The sequence below is a fragment of the Aethalodelphis obliquidens genome, unplaced genomic scaffold (genome assembly GCF_003676395.1).
Source record: "Aethalodelphis obliquidens isolate GAN/ISIS:26980383/991018 unplaced genomic scaffold, ASM367639v1 scaffold8, whole genome shotgun sequence".
Lineage (NCBI taxonomy): Eukaryota > Metazoa > Chordata > Mammalia > Artiodactyla > Delphinidae > Aethalodelphis > Aethalodelphis obliquidens.
This window is the reverse complement of record NW_020837952.1, coordinates 22,798,131-22,806,984: the sequence shown is the minus strand read 5'-3', so window position 1 is coordinate 22,806,984 and position 8,854 is coordinate 22,798,131. Positions and strand designations below refer to the sequence as shown.

At 39.8% G+C, this 8,854-nt stretch overlaps 1 pseudogene; it reads left to right on the top strand.

Annotated features, from left to right (window-relative positions):
• The first annotated feature begins 5,228 nt into the window (after positions 1-5,228).
• LOC113621313 (transcription initiation factor IIA subunit 2 pseudogene) lies at positions 5,229-5,674 on the top strand (annotated as a pseudogene).
• The last annotated feature ends 3,180 nt before the right edge of the window (positions 5,675-8,854 follow it).

Sequence of the window (8,854 nt, the reverse complement as noted above, 5' to 3'; positions counted from 1 at the left end):
CAAACACAGTGACTCACGAGATGGAGAATCATTGTTTCAAACCAGGGCTGAAGAAACGAAGTTAAATTTCATTTCCAGAAATTTTGTGTTTCCAGATTTGGGAATTACTTTTCAATAATGGCTCTTAATGATCTAGTATTAGAATCTCATTTTTATTTTTTCAAGCACAACTTCAGAGGTGACAAGAAAAATAATCGCAAACTTGGAAATAAGGGAAAAATAGGACAGCATGTCCCATCAATGTTACACTGGGGAAATGTTTAAAAGGCCACCAAGGATTATATAATTAACCAAGGAAAAGTACCTTTTGTTTAACACACAATTTACTACCAACAAGGCCTAGACTCCATGGGGTTATATGTTGATTTGTAGATTTATGTCTGGTAGAAAGATATCTCTAGGACATTAACCAGTTTTGTATTTAACGTAGCAATTTTGTTCAGACATTCTCTTTCACAAATTTCTACAAATACACAGATTCTCAAAAGCCCTGAGAAACAGCTTTAACATTCCACTGGCTCCCCCATCAATGAGTTGAATATGAGTTAACACGTGTTCATTCTATGTTTGTATGAATCATGTTTTAACTATTTAAAAGTTGCTCTTTGACAGCGGAATTTGATCTCTTATTGTTTACTGAGTAAGGTTTCTCACAGTAACTTCTCTACTGCTCTTTGATTAATGCTGAATGGAGTCATGATTTTACCAACATTTATTTTGGTGGAGGCGTCATGTGTAATCCCACCTGTATCCTTCAAAAGCATTTGTAAACCACCAACGAAACTCTTTCCTTATGTCAGTCAGTGTGCAAAGGCTGTCCTCGTTCTTAAAGGAAGTTAGAACGAATGAGACTTCATCACAGCAATCTAAGAATTTTATCTAAATGGAAGAAAAATCAGTGTTTAATGTAGTTCAGTACTGATTGTCAATAAGCAAATCTTGTACATATACAATTTTTGCTGGCTTTTGTGTTAAAAGTTTTATCTACCCGTATAAACAGTTTGTGGAAGACTGAATTGGTTTGAGTGGAAAATCAGCTCTTTAAAAAAGAAAATAATCTAAACCACAAACAGTTGAATGCAGCCAGAATTGGTTGTTCATTGCCTGAATGAATTTGACCTCTCATCCTTGAATAATGAGACACTTGAATTTAACTACTTTTTGGTGTGATATACAGTTGCATCTTTGAAATTTAGGGGATGCGGAATGATCTCAAATAATTTTAATTGCTTATAAAGAAAAACAGGCATGAGAAACTGTGCCACTTTAAATGCAGCAGAGACACAGATCTGGGACTGTAGTAACTCTATCTGTCTCTTCCGTTCAGACAGGTAAGATCTCTTTATAGAAATAAGTACCTGATACCCAGAAAGGAAATACATTTGTGCTTGTTATATGAACCTGTCTGGAAGCTAGAAATAAAACTCATGACAAATGAGCTTCGAAAGTTTATCTTAATGTTTCAATATTTTAAATCAGAACAATTTTTATAAACATAGAAATATATATTTCTTTAGAATACTCATTCTGCAGTTAAGTCCTTCCGTTCTTGCTTAGAGGTTCGCATAAATGGATTGCCAGGAAGTTTTTTCTTATTGAGGGCAGTGGGTAATGATAGAAAGTAACAAGTGGGTTGAGTTTGGCTTAGAAAGTGGTATTCACCACTTTTGCTCCCCAATCTATTTTGTGTGTGGCGTGGCCTTTATTTAAAGTTGGGGTAAGAAAAAAAAGTTGGGGTAAGCATTATGCCCCTCATTGTACTAGCTCCTTTAGCAACTTGTTTCCAATGGACTATCAACCAGTATTTGAAAGCAGAGAGAATGTACATGTTAAAAATCTAAGAGCAAGAGGGAAATCCTATACGTACTCCTATGAATGACAAATTAGAGTTGGTTAAAAAAGTAAAAAGGTAGAATGGAGATACATAATTTTTTTTAACATGATTTCACTAACCAATATGGCAGTTATCGGTATTTTTAAGGCTGACATCCCTGGTATTGCAAGTTTTCAGGCATCTAATAGGTAACAATTTCAAACGGACAAACAGATTTACAAAACTGTTTTAAACTGTTGTCAAAAGCTCCCTAAAGATAAAGGTGTTTATTATTTGTTTCCTTTTTGACTAGTAAGGAACTGTAAATAAGTATAATGAAAAACCTTTGATCTTAATGAAATATCTTCAATTAAAACAAAAATTGGGGTTTGAAATGGTTGAAACCAGTTTCTAGAATCATTCCTACCACCACCCACCCCTGGGGTTTTGGTGTTCTCTTGATCTTCACAATAGGGGCTACGTAAAACCCATTGATAATGGTTTCTCTACCCGCCTTTAGGGCTGCCTATGGCTACAAGAAAGTTCTACTAGTCCTGCAGGGGTTATCTGATGTTAGCCGAGAGGCTTGGTTATCTTAAACAAGCAATGTTTACATAGTTTTTTGCTGAGGCTTCTCATTCAGCTTTGATCTATTTGGGAAAAATAGAAATGACGATCTGAGAACTATTGACTCCTAGGACTCATGAAAGTTTGTCAGGTTTTGTTTTTGTTTTTGACAACTACTATTCGGAAAAAAAAAAAATTAACAGCAATATATATTCCTACCTGAATATACAGAAAATAATAAAGACCCATAAGGGCTCAAAGTTAATCCACAAAGCTAGATTCTACCATCAGCCAAAGATGCCCCTGTTTCTCTTTTGTTCAGCAACCTTGAGGAGGAGGTTTCTGTTACTTGCAGCCAAAACCGAACTGATAAGTATTCTTAAAACCTTTCCCCCAGATTCATTTTTCTAATTAATAAAATGACACTAAATTCTAAATAGAAAAATAATGATATGGATAGATTATAGTTCTCATCCCTTTAGATGTTTCAGTATTTTGTTCATGTCGAATCATATGGCCTGTAACTGGTACCTTTTAAAAAAATCAGCTGGCTCTATTTTCCTGTGGGTAGGCAGATAAATCTTCAACTTAGAACACTTTTTACTAAAGGAAAAAAAATTTTGTTTACATTTTCTTGAAGTCATTCTTTGTGTGGTACACTAATTATTTAAAGATGACTTTCCCACAGTAGAACTAGCCAGCTTAATTCCTCAGGTAAAGACTTAGGAATGGCTTAAGATTGTTTTGAGTTTTCCTCAGAAAAGGCACCTTCAGCAAGCTCAGTGTCAGAAACTTGATGAATGTAATCACGGTCATCCTGAAGTAACGGTCCCAAATGACCAGAAATTGCTCTTTTCTATGAAAGAACATAGGGGCTCCCAACAGAAGTAACATAGCTCAAAGCATCTGGGGAGGAGTCTGGACATTTCAGAAGTTTTCAGGCTTAGGATTTAACAGGTGGAACAGCGGATAGTTTGTGTTGCTTGGTATACCTGGTAGAAAGGTTTGCAGCTCAGCTCTGGCCCACACAGAACTGGCCAGAGGTAGAAAGAGCTGTGAGGCTAAGTTTGTTTCCGTCTTCACCCTGATTGACTAGCGTTGCAGTTAAACTCATGGACCCTGGAGTCAGACTGTCTGAGTTCAAATCCTGACTCTACACTTGCTAGCTGTACGACCTTGGACACGATGCTTAAACGTTTTGTGCTTCAGTTAACCTACCTGCAAACTAGAGATATCAGTAGAATTTACGATTGTGTGAATTAATCGACTTAATATGCATAAAGAACTTAGAAAAAGTGGCTCGTGCTGAGTGTGCATGTAATAAATGTTAGCTGTTACTATTTTCATAATTGTTCCTATGTATGTACTTTTACATTCATTTTGTGTGTGTAACAATCACCTATCTAGTCCTAACAGTACATTCAGAAACATTAAATAAGTCAGGAAGAATTTTAAGGATGGAGAAACCTTCCCAATACTCTGAAATCTAATTACTCAAGTGCTGTCGACTTCAGACTCACAAATTACCTGATAAGCAAAGTGAGGGAAAATTGCTGTTTAGAGAGCAAAGGCTAGGGTTTTTCTCATAAAGCACAAGGAGGATTAATTGATGAAACACTAGAAGAGGAAAACACCTAGTTCTTAATTGACCTGGGTTTTGTATCTTTTATGGGGTGGATCTAAGGCATTCCAAGTTCTCTGTATACCCAGGCAAAGCTTCCTCTTTCTCCTGCATATTCCCTTCCCTGAAATCCTTTCTTTATTCCTACTCATCCTTTAGGTTTCAGCTTGGATATTATGTCTCCTGAGAAGACCCCCTTCCCTCTTGAGCTCCGGTAGGAACCTGTTCTCCCACCCCGCAATTATAGTACTTAGCATATGCTGCATTGGAACCAATAGTTAACTTGTCAGCCTTTCCCATTGGACCACAGATCCCTGAGAACAGAAAAATGATCTATTTTGTTTATTATTGTAACCTTGGCACCCAGCACAGCACTTTAATGGTGCATGCTCCATAGAATTTTGTTGTGTTATGTAGGACATCCCAAGACCTCTAAACTTTGGTGCTGGTGGCTCTCATTAGCTTTGCATGTTAGTAAATGTGGACGCTGGCGGAACTGGGTGAATCTAAGGCTTTTCTGGACACATTTTCATGTGCAGGGTATATAGGAAGGATGGATTAGGGTTCTGGAATTCCCGAGGCAATGGGAATGTGCTTCAGTTTCTACTTACTTTGCTTCCTTCCTCCTCCCTGCTTCAATCTTCAAATTGACTCTTTAATCCTAAAAAAAAAAAAAGAAAAAGAAAAAAAGTCATCCCTGATAAATATACTGCAGGGATGGGACAAGATCTACAGTAGGCATTAAGATGGGAAAGAGGCCAGTCACTTTCCTGTTTACTTTTTGTGCCATCACAGAATACAGCCATATTTGTTTTTCAGTTGAAAGGTCAAGGCGGAGCCTTTATCTGTGAATGAACGGGTTGCTGTTTCCTTTTCCTTTTTTCTGGCATTAGGCTACTCTGAGACTTCCTCCAAAGGTTTATGAGCATCTTTGCTCTAGTGGATAACGTGGGGTTAAACTTCCTTTTGGAGGAGATAAACCTTTCCTGAGTCAGTCAAAGGCTTCTTGTTATTCAGATTCCTTTGTAAGTGTGGCAGGTTAACCGGCTGTGGCCTCTTCTATCATCTCATCTGCCTGTTTATCTTACTTGTTCATTTCTCTCTGCCAATAAGGATAGGAACTGGTCAGACTGTGTGTACAGTATATGCAAAATGATGTTGTTTTGTCCAAGGAGGAGCCCTTTACCTTTTTGCTGCTTGAATGAGAAGAAAAGGTCTATTAAGATTGTGTGGGTCAGTGACTTGACAGATATCAATGCAAGCCTGAATAAGAAAAAGAATTTCTCCCTCCTAAGCCATGGCATATCAGTTGTACAGAAATACCACTTTGGGAAACAGTCTTCAGGAGAGCCTCGATGAGCTTATACAGTCTCAACAGATTACCCCCCAACTTGCCCTCTACTTCAGTTTGATAAGGCTATAAATTCAGCATGGGCACAGAGGGTCAGGAACAGAGTCAATTTCAGGGGCTCTCTAAATACGTACAGATTCTGTGATAATGTGTGGACTTTTGTATTGAATGATGTTGAATTCGGAGAGGTGACAGAACTTATTAAAGTGGATAAAGTGAAAATTGTAGCCTGTGATGGTAAAAATACTGGCTCCAATACTACAGAATGAATAGGAAAAAAAATGGCTTTTTAATGCTATCCTGTTATTGTTCATCGCTTTTTGAGGAGAAGCATAGAAGAGATTTTTTAAAAATTTATGCTGGCATTGCAGAAGTGGCTGCACTGTGCCGTACTATCAGAGAGTTCCAGTAGAAAGAAGCTTATAACTCTGTACCTTCTTACATTACCTTTATTATACAGCATGAAGAAACAGAACTTTTTTTTTTTTTTTTTTTTTTGGCCGCACGTGGGCCTCTCACTGTTGTGGCCTCTCCCGTTGCGGAGCGCAGGCTCAGCTGCCACGGCTCACAGGCTCAGCTGCCACGGCTCACGGGCCCAGCCGCTCCGCGGCATGTGGGATCCTCCCGGACCCGGGCACGAACCCATGTCCCCTGCATGGGCAGGCGGACACTCAACCACTGCGCCACCAGGGAAGCCCCAGAACTTCGTCTTACGACAAATCAAACATTGTGGCCTTCCTAAGACCATTCTTTAATAAATTCATTTTAAAACTCAAAAAAAAAAAGGTTTGTGCTAGGTAATGATTATATGCCTCTATCTCTTTTAATTCCTGCTTTAAAAAGGAAGTGACTCATACGGTAGATAAACTGGACTTAAAAGAATGTCTAGCTTATGCAAAGCTCTTATTTACATACTAGTCTCTTTCATTCACAGGGAAATGGGACTCGAGGACTTTGGGAGTTCCTCCCTTTTCTGTTTTCTGATAGGCAGTGACCTAAATGATCTCTGGAAGTTTGTTGTTGTTGTCAGTTTTCCCATTTTTTTTCCTGCCCTTAACGTGTCCCTGATGCAGCCTTTCCTTTCTATGTTGAAAATATGAATTACATGAATGCGAGAGCAGAGACCAGAGAGATACTATAAAAATTTCTTCTATCTTACATTCCTAACTCCTCAAAGCCTCAGATCCTTCATCACTAGTAGCTCAAGTCTGTCTACATGGGGCTTCATCTACTCCCTTCCTGACTTCCAGGGTTTAGTAAAGCAGTTTAGAGTACAGGTTAGAAGCATGTGCCTTAGAGTCAGCTAGACCCGGACTGGTTTCATATTAGCTGGTAGTCTTGGAAAAGTCATTTAACCTCTTACCCTGTTTCCTCACCTGTTAAATGGGAATCCTATAATACCTGGATCACAGGACTACTGTGATGGTGACATGAGAATTTATGGAAAGCACATGACTTAATATGTGGCCAGTGGTAAACTCACTCAGTATTTGAGATTAATAAGAATTTTATTTGTAAGCTTAGTCTTTAATTCTCGCACTTTCTTTTTTTTTAATGTCTTTTCTAAATCATGTCTTCAATTTATTTATTTAATTAATTAATTTATTTTTATTTTTGGCCGTGTTGGGTCTTTGTTGCTGTGCGCAGGCTTTCTCTAGTTGCGGCGAGCGGGGGCTACTCTTCGTTGCGGTGCGAGGGCTTCTCATTGCAGTGGCTTCTCTTGGGGCGGAGCACGGGCTCTAGGCGTGCAGGCTTCAGTAGTTGTGGCTCGTGGGCTCTATAGCGCAGGCTCAGTACTTGTGGCGCACGGGCTTAGTTGCTCCGTGGCGTGTGGGATCTTCCCAGACCAGGGCTCGAACCCGTGTCCCCTGCATTGGCAGGTGGATTCTTAACCACTGTACCACCAGGGAAGTCTTCAATTTAAACCACTATTTTATTTCTCAGTCTTTGTTGAATAAATGAATCAACAGTGACTGAATGATAGTGGTCTATGTTCCCAATGATAAGAGCCAACTATATTCTCAAAAATTCTCATTTGTTCCTGAGATTCCTAGGCGGGCAGATCAATTGCAGGGTGAGGAGTTTATTCTGCCCAGTTACGGAGTTACAGGGGTTCCTAGAGGCCTGATTCCTCGCCCTGCTCCCTGGCTTATGAACCGGAGATGACCTCAGGCTGGTGTGATCCAGATCAACTCCCATTTGAGCCAGGTCCCAGCCAGACAGCAACAGGGCAGGGCACTAGGCAAACAATCCTCTCTTGTTTCCCCCTCCCTTAAAATATCCTTTCGTACACTCATAGATAGTGATTAACTTGACCACAGCTCATATGTTAGTTCATGTATAAATGACTAAAGAAGGAGTGAACTCATTTGAGTTTTTTCTCGTAGGCTCCACTTTTAACTCCTTTAATATTTCTTTTGCTCTATGAATATTGCTTTGGTGCATATTCATTGGTTTGTCTTTTCCATGCCATTCTCCCACTCCCAACTAACCAGCTAACCAGTGATAAGTAGAAACTTGAAGGCTTTAAGTTAAAGAGTTAGTGACATGGGACTTCCCTGGTGATGCAGTGGTTAAGAATCTGCCTGCCAATACAGGGGACACGGGTTCAATCCCTGGCCCTGGAAGATCCCACATGCTGCAGAGCAAGTAAGCCTGTGCGTCACAACTATTGAGCCTGCGCTCTAGAACCCGCGCTCTAGAGCCCGCGAGCTACAACTACTAAGCCTGCGCACCACAACTACTGAAGCCCGCACACCTGCAGCCCGTGCTCCGCAACAGGAGGAGACACCGCAATGAGAAGCCTGCGCACCACAACGAAGAGTAGCCCCGGCTCGCCGCAACTTGAGAAAGCCCGAGCGCAGCAACGAAGACCCAACGCAGCCAAAAATAAATAATAAATAAATAAATAATTTTATATAAAAAAAAGAGTTAGTGACATAGTCCTTACATTCATGTACTCAACAACTATTTGGAGCATCTTCTGTGGTCCAGGCACTGTCTTCAATGTTGGGTGTATATTAATTTTTTTAAAAAGAGAGACATGGACCTTATCATTACAGAACTTATAACTGAGCCTCATGTTTATGGGAGATTTTAGTGTTCTTTTAGGACCCATCCAGCACCCAACCTCACACTTCTATAACTGTCTTAATTCCATTTGACTTTCACCTCCATCCCACTTCAGCCATCCTTTTACATAGGCACTTCATAGGCATTTACAATTACACTTGACCTTGTCATCGCCCAGAGCTGAAATCTTAAACTCCATAGACTGGCTTGCTAACCACAGGCTTATAATTCTTCCAGCTTTCTCACCTCCATTTTCCAGCCATGCATTTTCTTCAAGACTTCCGGTTCCTTTTTGTCCCTATCATGTCAGTCACTTCCATATTTTCACATCCTTCCTATCCAGCCTAGACAGGATGATGGCTTAATGCTTCACTTTTTCTCTAGTCAATACCATCGTATCCCTTCTGCTGTCATATTCTTCAAGATCCTT